The sequence below is a fragment of the Hirundo rustica genome, chromosome 5 (genome assembly GCF_015227805.2).
Source record: "Hirundo rustica isolate bHirRus1 chromosome 5, bHirRus1.pri.v3, whole genome shotgun sequence".
NCBI classification, from domain to species: Eukaryota; Metazoa; Chordata; class Aves; order Passeriformes; family Hirundinidae; genus Hirundo; species Hirundo rustica.
Window position 1 is genome coordinate 35093320 of NC_053454.1, and position 15247 is coordinate 35108566.

The following is a 15247-nucleotide window of genomic DNA, read 5'->3' on the forward strand; positions in this document are numbered from 1 at the left end:
AGTACGAAAAATACAGAGACCAAATTATCTTTGATCATCAAATATATTATCAAAAAACCCAATAAATTTTAAGACAATTATATGCTTGTTGTTTGAAAGTTCTTCTATATGTTGATGGTTTTCTTGCATGTTATATATAGTCAGCTATGACTCTTGTATCACAGCAGATGAGGATCTGACCTAAATTTGGGTAGATCCTTTCAGCCCTGTGCCCTTGCAGCTTTCCAGTGAAATTATCACCTGTACTAACAACAATAGATTCAGTTACAGAACTGATTTTTATGTGGCTTCCTAAACATATGTACCCACTTACTCTCCCAAAAGAAATCATTTTTCGTGTGGGCTTGTGGGCAGTGTGGGAGGATGCTATAGGGGAAGTCCGGCAGGGGCAATAAGACCTGCTAGTTCTCTCAGCAAGCCCTTTCTCTGTGAATTGCCTTTTCAAATAACAACATATACACACAGCTTTTGTCCAGAGCTTTGTAGCACTAAATACAAGAATTACTGTGACCTACTTGTATTGAAAATCCAAAGAATAACTGTTGTTTGTATTAAGAAATCAAGTAGTATCATAAACACCACTTTACATCTGAGAGTAGGTTGCTACAATACCCTTGATGCTGTTCTGTTATGATTAACACCCATGTGTGAAAAAGAAATGGTTTCAAAGACCATAGAATATATCCACTACAGGCCAGTTCAAAAATTGAATCATATCTCTTGATTACAAATAAAATTCATGGAAATTAGTAACATTATTGACTTGAAAGGAGTAACATATTTCCTGGAAGTTTATTTTCCGAAATTTTTCATGGGCGCCCTACAAAGGACTGAAATGTTATTGGTGCTGGATTTTATTGCTAAGTCTTTAAACTGTTGTCAAAGACAGATCAACAATTAACTGTCTGTCCCTGATCTTGGCATAAGACAGGAATTAAAATGTGTATATACCAGAATACGTAAAAAATATGCATTGAAGTTTGAAAGCTGGTAGAAGAAAAGGTTTCTGTGTAAAAATCCTATGATAGGTATAGAAGTACATGGAACTCCACAGAAGTGGAGGCAAGGTTGAGGCACCAGATGTGAGTTCTATAATTTGTGAGGAAAGATGTTTAATGTGATCACTGCACAGAGTGTAAAGTAAAACTTGGACTAATCAGTTGTAGTTTACATAGGAGTCTATGAAATTCTAACACTAAGTGAGTATACTTCATTGAAAAAATATTTATTTCACTCTGTGTTGGTCTGAAATTAATAAATTTGATACATATCATTCTGTGTTACTGGAAATCATACCACAGAGATCTCCAAGACAACAGGAGAGCACAGAGCTGATTTTTCTATAATATTTTTGCATGATTCTTTTCTTAGCTGTAGGGAAACATATTTTCAGTTAGCTGAGAACCAAATGTTACTAAAATTGTGAGATAAACTATAACATTCCCTGTAATCTTAGTTTTAGAAGGAGACAAAAAACCCCAAAATTTAAGAAGCGAAGATTATTTTTTTTTTTTTTTTTAAGTATGAGATAGATATTTTGTGAAAAACTAGGAAAAAGGTAGGCAACAATTTGACCACATTCACTTCTCTTACTTAGGTACATCTGTTTTACTTCAGTTATCCACTCTCCTGCATAGATATATTGTATTTTAAGCCTTTGTAATCCACATGAAAGGAATCAAATTATTTCTCTAGCTGTTTTCTAAAGGAAGTAGGTAAAAACTATTGGTATGCTGCCAAGGAAGAATTTTGTTCCTGAGAACTTACTGAAAGCCTAACTAACAGGCTCTATAGTGGAAGCCTACAGAGTATTGAAATGACAATAATAAAACATTTCAGTCCTGGTGTAGAAGAGGATTTTTGCATAACAATAGAAGTTCAAGTTGTTATCATGTAGAGAACCTTTTATTGTGTTTAATATTTCTTCACATATCGACAGAATACAGAATTTTAAAATTAGTCTGAACAATTTTTTTCAAAACTGGAAGTTACATCTCAAAAGTCTTTTGGTAGTCAGGATGCAAAAACCTATTTTACAAATAAAATATTTAGATGTAGGCATCTTGTGTCAAGTGTACACAAGGAAAATCTGAGGTTAAGAGGCTGCTTCTATGGATTTCTAACTCCATATTCCTTCACTGTACAATTTTGCACATAAATGTGAACCTTGGGAGTTACGAAGTCTTGGGAGTTAGGAAAAAAATGTTGTTTACCTTCCAGTGATGCACGAATTCAATGAAGCTTGTCTTCAGAATCCATGGGTTGGAGAGAAAACTATACTGAATTCTGATGCTCTTCAAGGATTCCTCTTCCTATTAGTTTTCATTACCTTTAGTGTCCTGTGACTCCTGTTCCTCTCTTCAAGGCCTTCAATGTATCTACCTTCTTTCGTTCTTCCTTTCAGTGCCTCCAACTCTGTCATTTGAGGAACAGATGAGATTCAGAAACACTGACTACATATGCCCACTTTTTAGTAATTCAGTGGTTCATTGAACCCTTGATCATCTTTCTTTCCATGTAGTTTTCTTCCATCTTCTTCCATATTATTAATGCTTTCCAATGGCTCTTCTATTTCCTCAGTTTCTTTCCCATTACAATCTTTTTTCCTCTATTTCAATTTAATAATCTAGGTTGCTTTTTTTTCAGTCCTTGTTATCAATCTTTCCATCCCAATATTCCTCGAATTTCTTTTAACTGCCGATACAGTCTGTCCTCAATGCCTCTTAGTCGCTTGTATGTACTTCAGCTCATTATCCATGTTCCACTTTCTTACTTCCTTGTTATAGTTAGTTTGCCTAGCTAACCTCAGATTCTTACTCTGCTCACTTGAATATATTTCTCTTTACTGTTTCCTTCACAATTTTAAGCAACTACTTTCCTTACAACTCAGATCTTTTCTCCTAGTCTGCAAACAACTTTAAAAAGATATTTTAATGGGACAGGATTATTTTTTTATTAACCTTAAAAAGTGTATGAGACTTTTGTTACTGCATGTAGAACTTGTCAGAGTAATCTGACAAACTTTACAAATTAAGGCAACCTTCTAAGTTTTTCAGTAAAGAAAGAAGTGTAGCATATGTCATACTGAGAGCTCACACATTGGGGCAAATAGAAAACCTAGACATCCTCCCCCAGCAACTTAATTCCCATAGTCTGCTCTCTTTCTAACATAACAGTGTTCCTCCCTTCCTGCTAAATAGCAGTGGTCCCATGCCACTGGAGATATTTACAATAAAGCCAATATATTACAGTAAAACTGACTTATTTATTGCCAGCAGTGAAAAATCTTGTAGAGGTCAAAGAATGCCATTAACATTGAACTTATGCATCTGATGGTTTCAGTGCTCCCCAATTCAATTCAGTTTTATAGAAATGAAATAAATTTCACACAGAAAATATTTAGCAGGTAACATAGCGCAAAGTCTCAGACACAAAATTGATGCAGCACAACAAAACGGATTTTATGTGCTGGAAAAAATGTACTTGGTGTCATATAAAACTTAAAATCAGACTATCTCACAATTTTTATAAGACCAGTTGTCAGGAATAGTTTTTAAATACATTGCCATCCAAATAAAATATTTACATATGCAGAATAAGATTCATAAGCATACTAACCTTAAATCATTTAACATATTCATAGGCTGCTGGAAAGCCAAGAGAGGAACTCTGATGTCAGAGTCAGGCCATTTCTTAAAGTGCTTTTGGGGTTCAATAACACCCTTCTAATAAAACAATTTACAAGAAGTCAAATATGTAAATTATTATCCTGCCGAAGACTTCTTCCCAAGCGGTCTTGTACATTCCACAGTCATGCTCCATTAACAATGAATTTAGTTAAGTATATGTGATTGTCAGGCAACCATAAGTTTCCCAGAATGCATGAGAAACAATCTCTTCCTACAAGGATTTTACACACACAAGGAAGCGAAAGCGAATGCCTTAATTTGTCTCTTTGTGCATTCTGAGATTAACTTGAGTAAAATGTAACTTAAAATGTGCATCAGAGCAGTTCTGTAATTTCTCTTCTTCTCACACTGAAGTGTACGAAACCAATAATAAAAGATGTGTTCTACCTGTAAAGAAAAGTAATGAAAGAAAAAATATTTTGAAACCCTATTATTGTGGGCACTGAGGAGGTGAAATGTTTTGGTGCTAGTTTCTTGTTGCCTAGGAAAGTGTTCTGACCATTAACTTGTTAGCTAAAATTTCCTTCTGTGGCCAATTTACACTACAATGAATGCATGTCTACAGTTTCATTGGAGATAGATCAGGCATCCCCAGAAACTCCACCTTCTTACTGGGTCCCAGATGGGATTAAGTGGGATAAAAATGTCTGTCATTTTTATAAACATTTTTATCATGTCTAGATGTCTGTCACTATGTTATTGTGGACTACATTTTTGGACATAGATTTTAGATGCCAAAATCCTTTTACAAATACAGCCCTTGACATATTGTTAGATGTGATTGAAATCAACCACAGTTGATAATCCAACAGCTAAATAAATTGTGGTCCTAATCTAAAATAACCAGACTGAATGACTAGGAAGCTTTCCTGCAGACTTCTGTAGTTAGAGCTTTCGGAAGGATTCTGGGTTTTGTGCCAAGTGCTTTTTATAGTTCATTAACAAACGAAAGCTGCTAGTTAATGTTTCTTTAGCTCCTCAGTAGGTCTTTGAGGTCCAAATTGTTTTGCATTGTAGTTCATTGCATTTCACTATATTCATCACGTGGCAAATTAAAATTCATAAACAATATGCCTAATTTCTTTCAAACAGTGACTAGTACTGCTTTTATATACATATGTCTGAGAAATACTATACTCACATACACAATATTCATGAAATATTGAAAAGCATCTTTTTAACAGAAATCAAATCAATATTAGGTTTTCAGAGTCTTCCATAACTCTGCAGCACTTTCTTCCATTCCCCACTCTTTATATGTGTTAATGCCTTTCACAATGCTATGGATTAATCTATGTCTAATTGGCAAAAAAAAAAAAAAAAATTAGACTGCATGTATTAAAGCCGTTCAGAGTTTTTGTTTACTTTTCTCTGCTTTGTTTATTCTGCATTTAGGCATAAGCAATTGTTTTCAAAGAGCTTTTCTGATTTTTGATGCATGTGTTTCTCTGGTACCAACTCAAGTGATTTTCACTGGGCATGAATACAGTCTTTGCAGATGATTCAACTTACATCCAGAAACCAAACCAATCACAGTCAGATTCAAATTCTGGAATAAATCCTGGATTATTCAGACACGTCCAACTAATGCAAGCTTCTTGCAGCTGTATTAGACATGAACATTTGATCAAAAACCATGAGACTGAAAGGTGAATAACAAAATACTTGGTTTTCAAGGCCAGATTGTGTGGGGCTCTGAGCAACCTGGTCTAGTTGAAAATGTCCCTACCCACAGCAGAGGGGTTGGACTAGGTGGTCTTAAAGATCCCCTTCCAACCCAAGCCATTCTACGATTCTATAATACTTCCAAAATGAAAATGCCTGGAAAGATCTTAAGTTTTGTCCTTCTCACTCTAGTTATTGATGTTTAGAAAGAGTCTTTAATAAACCACATATTCTTGATACATTGTACAAGTTTGGCTAAGGTTTCACTTCTGTGATTGTCTATGTGATTAGAGCAGCATCAGGCACCTCCCTGGGAGGTGGACACAGTTTGGGAGGGCCCTGGTCAGGCAGGGCAGGGCTGTGAGGAGCAGGGGGCTCACCCTGCTGCAGTGCCACTGGAGGGGGACAGAACAGGAAAAAGGTCTCAGTGGTGCCTTCAGGGCTCTGGTAGCAAGTAGGAAAAACAGAGGTGGTCACATGCAACCAAATTTACTGGTAATGCTCAGCATCTCTCACCTACTCTGCAATGAAAGATTACCTGAATTACCTGAAGCTCCATGATGATTTCTCATCTTTGCAATTTTTGTGGGTTTTTTTATCATCTCTCACTATAGTCTAGTGAGAGATAATGGATTTATTACTCCCAGTGAGAGCTAGGTTTACTAATCCCCTTTCATTTAGTATTATTTCAATAGTATTATAAGCAATATTTCTTTTATTCTATTTAGGATTCCTATTGCTTTGGGTTTTCAGTGAGCCTGCAGTGAGAATTTCTGCTTTTAGTGACTTTCAATGCTGAAATGGTGGGGTTTGTTGTTTATTGTCCCTATAATACCTGAGAAACTGACTTGCTGCATATTTGCTAGTCATGAAACCATCTCATTTCTTTGCTAGCTACTTAAGAAGTTTTGACTGAAAAACTCCAAAGTTTTTCTAGCAAAGCATAGGTAATTTTTCATTACTGTGTTTATTGTATACTGTGTGTATATTATAAAAGGGTGGATATCATATTCTAACTACAGGTGGTAGCAAAAATACAGAGTTGTAAATCAGATTACGCTGTATTTTGTGGTTTGTGTTTCAATTTAAACTTGTTGAGGTAATCTCTGTTCGTAGATTTTGTTGAACAAACACTTATGAATCATTGGCTCTGGCACCAAGTTCAATAGAGCTAGACTGGCACCAACAACCATGACCTACACTGCTTTTCAAAATAAACTTCAGTTTTCCAGTAGATCCTTGCTAGTGTTTAAGTTTCCTCCAATGCTGGGATGAATTAGTCAGTATGTGATACTCTGAATCCCATGTAAGCCTCAAAACTGGGTCAAAAGTAAGCTGGCTCAGGCACAGATCTATGTTGAGCTGCAGTAGATGCACTTCTAGTTGCACTCCAGCTAATCAGCAGGGAGATAGCACAGGTATCTCACAGAGAAGTCAGCCGTGCAAGCTAACTGTCAAAAGAGTTGGCCTGCATCAGTGAAATAATAACTGCTATAACCATATAGCAAAAGCAAATTCAGGTAAGCTTCCATTGTCAAAATTGTAAAAGAGTTCAAAATAATTCTGTTGTCCCTCTGTTCAGCTTTTGGTGGACTATAAGTATTGTTCGATCTGTTATTTCAGAGCGATATACTTAACATTCCCATGATGAATTTAGGTAACATGACCCGGGGGTTGGGGGAGGTGAACACACACACATGCACATACACAGACACAGCTCCCTGCTCCCTGATAGCCCAAGTATTCTGACTGAGGCTGGCTTTAACTTCTTCTGCTGGATTTATTTCCACCATAACACTGCTTCTCTGTTCAAATTGAATACATCTAATTTAGTCTCATTTTTAATTAAATATTCCCACTTTGCTGTTCAAGCATGTGAATCTTGCAGAACTCTAACAGGTTGTCTACTGTCTGTAAGACTTTTCAACCTGCCTCAATACTAAAGAGAAAATATAAACTTACCTATTGGAATTGCTATGACACTGGTTCAAATTTTCATCTCACGTTTATATTATATCCTCTGTAAATTCTCAACAACAAAAGTCAGAATTCTGCCTTCTAAGATGTTGGATAGATGATTCTGGTTTCCTGATATATTTAAAACTCTGTCTTATATCCTAAGGAATATAATCCAGTTTAAGTAAATTTATTTTAAAGAACTGTTATTTATAAACCATCGAAGGGGTGTTTCTCAGGAAATACTCTTTTTATATGATGTTTTAGTATGCCAAATTCAATGAATACATAGTTTCTTTTCTTGTAACTAAGTGATTCACAATGAATGGTTTTATATTAAGTTTGTTGTATATACCTTTTAAGTAAAAGAACCATAGAATAATTTAGGTTGGAAGAGACTCTCAAGATCATGAGTCCAACCATTAACCCAGTACTGCCAAGTCCACCACTAAAGCATGTTCCTGAGCACCATGTCTACATGTATTTTAAACATTACTTATCTGGATGATCTGACAGTGTACCAGCAGCAGGTTTGCAGATGATGGCTAAAACACCATCAGTGCTGGCCCCAGGGTGATCTCAACAAGCTGGAGAAATGGGCTGATAAGAACCTTATGCAGGTCAACATAGGGAAATGCAAAGTCCTGAACCTGGGGAGAAACAATCTGATGCCCCATAACATGTTGAGAGCTGATCATCTGGCTGCTTAAGGAGAACAGCTGGCAACAAATTGACAAAGGTTCCCCTCTGCTTCACCTTGGGGAAGCCACAACTGGAGTACTGGTCTGGGCTTCCTAATACAAGAGAGACATGGACATACAGGAGACAGTCCAGTGGAAGACCTCTAAGAGAAAGCTGAGATTCTTCAGCCTGGGGAAGAGGAGGCTCAGGGGAAATCTCAGCAATGCATAAACATATTTGAAAGGAGCTAGTCTCTTTTCAGGAGCGTTCAGTCACAGGACAAGGGCAGCAGGCACAGACTGAAACACAGATTTGGTCTGCGCATCAGGAAGCAGAGGGTGCCTGCACATTGTCACATATTGTCCATAAGGGTTGTGGAGACTCCATTGTTGGAGACTCTCAAAAGGTACCCTGGGCAGCCTGTTCTAGGTGGTCCTCCTTGGGCAGGAGGTTTGCACCAAGTGACCTCCGGAGGCCCCTTCCAACCTCAAATGTTCTGTGATTCATTAAGCCGGATGTAGGACATTTCTGGTAGACTGTAAGAGGAGCTGCTTGTGATCATTATTATTCAGTGGGGTTCACTGAATCATGCTAATTTTTATGAACCTTATTCAGTTTTGATGAACTAGAATTTTCCAGCCAGATCTGTTGATGAGCTAAGATTTGAGGAAGGTTTAACATCACTGATGCCATGAAAATTGTTTCTTTGGCTATTCTAAATATACAGTGTGAACTCCTGATAACTTGGAGTTTTGTAAGCCAGGAATGCAGATATAATGTAGAGACAAAATGAGTAAGTTGTAGTAAACCTGTCAAATATCTTCTAGGAAACTCTAACACAAACAAAGTTTTATCAGAAACAAATTGTGTATTTTAAGAAAAAAAATGTGTCTATTTCACAGACTCCTTTAATTTCATATAATGAGAACACAGCATATTCCCAGCACTGTATTTCCTGCTGAGTGCCTTTCAAGAACTGGAAACATTTCCTCAGTACTTTTTATCTTCAGAAATAACTTCCCTGACTTAGACATATGTTACTACTAAAGCAGTTGCATCTTGTTCCACATCTCTTCTATAAATTTACAGAAAAAGGTCCCAAATTTTTGAGTATAGCAAAATAACATTTTTTTCTTCTGTATTGGAAAATAAGAGCATAATAACATTCTCTGGATAACGTGTGACCAAGTGAAGCAACAGCTGGATGAAGAGGCAAGCTATGGCTTCCTGTTGAATGGAAAGTATTTAAATCAGAATTTGTAAAATATAGTCCAGTATTGGACAAGCTCATAGGAACAAGAGAAAACCAAATAAAAGCCAAAAATATAAATTTTCACATATTTCTGGAAGACAATATCCCAGTTTTATAACTTTCTCATAGAAATTATTTTCTCCAATCCAAGATGACCCATATGGTTCAGTGCTAGAGAAAGCCTGCCAAATGTTACTCCAAAAGAAAAAAATTGGGAATACAATTCTTGCTACAACTGCAGATTACAGAAACAGAAAGAGACTCTTAGCATAAGCCAGGAACAAAGAAACATAACACTGGAAGAAAACAATATTCCGTAATGATTCTAAATTTTTATCCAGTCATCCCGTGCTGCGAAAAAGATTACAGCAACAAGAACCTTCCAAATGTAGATGATTCTCACTTCATGTTCTGTCCTACAAAATGTACTGTAAAGAATGTTATAACTAACATTTTGAGGCAGATTCAAAATGTAGCAAATAGTTTTAGCTATGTTAAAAGAGAAAAATTATTCTTAACTTTCAAAGAAATTATAGACATCCAAAGTAAAAGCTGATTTTCATAAAATTTCTTACAAATTTTGCATTTCCTGTAAATAGGATTTTTTTTTTTCTGGCTGCACAGCTTGCCTGCCTGGTAGTAGTGAGATTTATCAGGTACTTATGCGGGACCCATTCTGATGAAAGCAGCTTAATTAATGTAGAATAAGAAACTTTCTCTTCAGAACAGGATATGTAGTAGATAAAGCTATGTGATGGATATGTAAAAAGCTGGTAGAGCCAATGGCAGTCAGGGTAAGAAAGGCACATGAGAAGCTGTGTACATGTATTCATTTATTTATGATGATAATTTATATATTTTGGTGATTAAAGACACAGGTATCAGGTGGATGCCCAGACACATCAAACCTTATCTTGTTTGCAAACCAGATTTTTTTTCCCGTTAATGGAAATTTGAAACTATGAAGCAATAAATGTTTTATTTATGGTGAAAGAGAGGCTTCTCCTGATAATCAGCTGAAGTCATGGTTCTTTTAACTGTATCTTTAATGATTTTCAAAATCTTCTTAAATGTGATATAAACTATAAAACTTCCCTTTTTTTAACAGTGGGTTCATTATTTTTTATTGATAAATATTTCCATTCTTTTGAAATCTTGTCAACTTTTAGAAGGATAAATTGCAGCGTTTACTTTCTGTAGAGAATACTTTCTGAAGATACTGAGATTTGAGACTGTGTCTAAGACAGACCTTATTTTTATTTAGAGATAAACTTAGATTTAATGCAGTATGATAGTTTTTGGGCAACTGAGAAAGATCATAACAATCTTAAATCACCATTTTAAGTTATCTGAAGCAGCACTGTATTTACCTTACACATTGGCACAAGCTGTGTTATTTTGTTCTCTGGCTATTCTATTTGACATGTCAAAAACAGATATATCTATTTTCTTTATGATCACACTACAATACAACCTTGCAGTAATAGAAATTAATTTCCTCCTGTAGCCAAGTTGATTTATCATTTGTTGAAGTGAAGCTCTACTTCTGGATTAGGTTATTGAGGATCTCCCTGTGAGACAAAGGAGTGGCTCACAATGAAGGTGCAATATAATATAAGGTGTAATACCCTAGCAAAATATTTGTACCTTGATATATTTCAACCCTATTTGTAACTTTATGAATTCAGTTGAGAAAATTTGAGCAATTGAATATAAGGGTGACCTGATCCATGGCCATAAATCCAGCTGTTTTCATAAACTACTAAAATCTTAGGCTGTTGCACAGAAAGATACAACTTTTCATAATAAATAGAAGAATATAATAATTATTAATTATTGTTATTTCATAACAAATGAAGAAATTTAAATCTTTCACACATAGTGTATGACTGAAGGCAAGTGATTCATACTCTAGTATAAGCGGTTTGCAATTATATTTTTTCATTCTAGAAAACGGCGACACAATTTCATAAAAGCAGTAATGAACTTCAGCTTGTTCTATGATGTCATTATAAAACAAAAATCAGAAATGTTCTTTCTATATCCTGGGGGGGAAAGCAAATATGACAACAAACACAGAGGAAACAAGTAACAGAGTTAAACCAAGAAAGTTAATAATGAAAAAAAAAAAAATTCAGTACAATATTTATCCAATATCTCTTTCATCTTTGTTAACAGTTTCTCCCTTTTAATAAATATTAATATTCTGAATATTTTCAAATAGAGCTTACCGAGATAGTTCGATATAGAACTAAAAAATTATACCCAAACTAGGAAGAGACCTAAGAGCCAGTTTTATGAGAGTTAAAATGGTTTGGTTGGTTTTTTTTTCAATTTGCAATCATCCACAGAGTCACAAACAAATTGCTCTAAACACCCCTATGTGTACATATTTACAAACATTGGTCATTCAGCATCCTTTCACTCTAATCTGCCCCAAGGCATCTATTAACAAGAACCTGGGTTAGCCTCGCTTTCTGTGGTGGGTGGTAACAAGGATAAGTCTTATATATATGATCTTTTGGGGAGTATAAGTCTTATTAGGAACCCTTTCAGTCTATGCTTCAAGCCCTTAGCTTGAATAGGCACAGTAAAACAGTAGTTCCTTAAGGAGTTGCATAAGTGGACTAAAGTGGTTTGTGGTCTGGTGACATGAGTTTTAACACTTTTTTCTTACTGAGACAGCCATAGTGTCACTTGACATGGGACAAAGAAAGGAAAAAACCTGTTGACAGTCCATTTGTCATAGCAAGTTGTCACATTTTGTGTGGTGTTTACCTCTTTGACCTCAAAATGCTTTATTTGTTACCTTCAAGGGACACACTGCAACCACCTGCCTACCAGTATTTGGGGTACCTTAGAGGGATGGTGTGATCATTACTACTTTGTGAAACTACTTTGGGGTTGTTTAACAAAATAGAATTTAAATAGAAATATAGAAAGAAATATAGAAATATAGAAACATAGAAATATAAATTGAAATAATAGAAATAGAAATAGAAATAGAAATAGAAATAGAAATAGAAATAGAAATAGAAATAATAGAAATAATAGAAATAATAGAAATAATAGAAATAGAATATTTCTTTTGGAAGGAACCTACAATGATCATCTTGTCCAACAACCTGACTGCTTAAGGGCAGACAGGAATTTAAAACATGGTGTTAAGGGCATTTTCTGGGTACCTCTGGTAGGTTCTTGTCACCTTAACTTTCAGCTTTTGAAACCCTAACTCTTTGAAATCCCAGTTTCAAATAATGTAATAATTTAGAGTCCTCAGCCTTTTGAGTGAGGATCTTAATTTTATTTTATAATTTTAATATAAATCTAGATACATGTCTCAATAAATAAGTTTAATTAATTATGCATTACCCACTAAAACTAAATAGGAAAAGTTCCTATGTATTTCAGTGACATCAATAATGAGCTTAACTTTTTATTGTTCTTGGGTTTTGCACAACTTGGATTCAAGTAGAGTTTAAATCATGACAGATGTTTTGAAATAGACTACAGGAGCTATGAGCAATATAATTAGAACTTTGAATTTTGTGTTTCTAAGGTGTTTCTCATTAGAATACATATTCTTCTAATTTTCAGAAATTAATTTCTTAACAAAGGAATACTTGAATGCACTGTGCATAAGAAATTACCATCTTGACTATTTATGTCATGTGCACATGTAGTAAGCTGCTACAGGGTGGAAAACTGCATGGAAGAATTTATATTACTTTGTCCTAATGATAGTTTGAAGGATCCAGATTTTATTAAAATATTTTAAATGGGTGCGTGACTGATGAAATTTTATATTTCATATCCTTTTTAAAAAAAATATATATATAGGTTTAATAAACAATCCTGTCATTTTTATGTTGTATAATGTAATTTTTATTACTTACATAACATTTTAGTTGCCCTGGGTAATTTCTTGTCACAAGCAGTTTCTCAGAATACCTGCTAAAATGGATAAAGGGATATTTTCAATAATGTTTGTATGAGTAAGATCATAGGAGAGTAAAATTAACCTTTTGTGGAAGCTATATAAATAATTTATTTGCATTGGAGAAAATGTTCTTTTATTGTCACACTCTGATATAAATGTGGGCCAATTTTTTTTCTAAAAATGGTTGTCCTCTGAACTACTCTTCAAAATGTATATGTCTGGGTGTTCTATAGTGGACTTGATTTTGGTCTGCAAGTGAGTATGTAATCTAAAAGTTTGTCTCTGCGTTAATAATTGATATTGCTTCTCTCATTTTCAACTGAGGCTATATCAGAGAAATAGGAAATATACTTTGAAATGAAAATTATGAAAATAATAAAAATATTTATAAAATGAAAATATGAAAATAAAATTATGAAAATAATTATACTGTAAGATAAGCTTAAATTTTTCTGCTTTGGAAAGATAAACCAACTGCAAATAGCAGCTGGTTTTAGAATTCCCAAATGCCTACTTATGCTACTGAATCAGGCAGACATTTCTGACCATTAAAATTCTATATGATCTAGCTAAGTCCAGTAATTTATTCAAGTGTAATGAAAATAAGATATACATTATATATAAAATATACATTAAAATTATTCTTTATATGGGCTTTGACATTCATTCTGACTGAGATGGAGAAAGCAGAAGTCTTTGTGGAGAGATGGAGATCAAGTCTTTGTCTAATAGACTAGTGTGGTTCAGATTACTTCAATGGTTTTTCACTGATTTATACCAGCTGAAGTGCTGGCTTGTTCACTGAGTTTTCAGAATCACAGCTGGCTTATTGAAAAAAAATGTTCTCACCATTCATCCAATCTTAGCTCTATTGTGCTTACACTATTCTGAAATTCATTGGATTTTTTTTCCAAATTTCAGTTTTCAATTTAGATTTCACACCAAATAAATGCAAAATTTTTCGTGGCAAGGAAAACTGATAATAAATACCATAAAGTTAGTTCACCATGATGAAATGGACAATGGGTCATAAGCATGCATTTAAAACTGTCCTGTTTCAAACGGAACAATGTGCCAAAAGAACATATGTGGGCAATCTCTATAGAGGTCACACAATTTTTTTATTAAGAATACATATATTACATTCTTAAGGTCCCAGAATGAAAATTGCTATTTTTATGCAAAACTATATTTTAAAAATCACCTTCTGAATTATTTGTGTATGTATACATTTATATTTACATTATATATTATTAATTAGATTTTTTGAATCCTGTGGGAGGTCTGCCTTAACCCTGAGTGATGCCAGAGTTTCACCCCATTGTCAAAGATTTGTCAAAATGCCTTTAACTATCTTTCTGTGCCAGAATGAAATACCTTGGAGGATTTGATGGGTTTAAAAGATTCATGGAGTTTGTTCAAGAATGATTAAGTGACTATGCTAAATAAATACTATTCATTTATGTTTGGCGAGGTAATCTCATTCATACCCTCAGGCTAATGAAAGCTGAGTTAAGAATACAGAGAGTACTTAGATACACAGCATAAGGGGATTTGAGGGTCATTGGCATCTATCTGAACATTGAAATATCAGTGCCCAGGCCAAATTGTTTCATTAACCTTCTCATTCCCTAATTCACAGATTAGTTATCATGTTGGTATTTTACTTACTCCTTCCTTCTGGCTAAAACTATGATGTCAGCGCCACCACATTTATAGAGTAAGTTTTCTTTTCGTATTCTAGATTACTTTCATTGATGCTGGTAACACCATTTAAGCCACCCACTTATTCTGATCTTATTCTGATCTCTTACAGAGTATCTTGTTTCTATTCAGTTTCTACAGAATTTGTTATTGATAAAATAACAGTTTGTTATTGATAAAAAAAATGGAGAAATAATTGAACTAGTATAAATAATAAATAGTGACATAATCAGTGAGAAAAGTGAAAGAACAAAAGAAAAGGAGGAAGAGGAAAAAAGGAGAAAAGAATGCTCAGATGGCAGCAAATAGATTGCTGCAAGGATACATTTACAGAGATGCAGAAAAAAAACAATGAAAGGA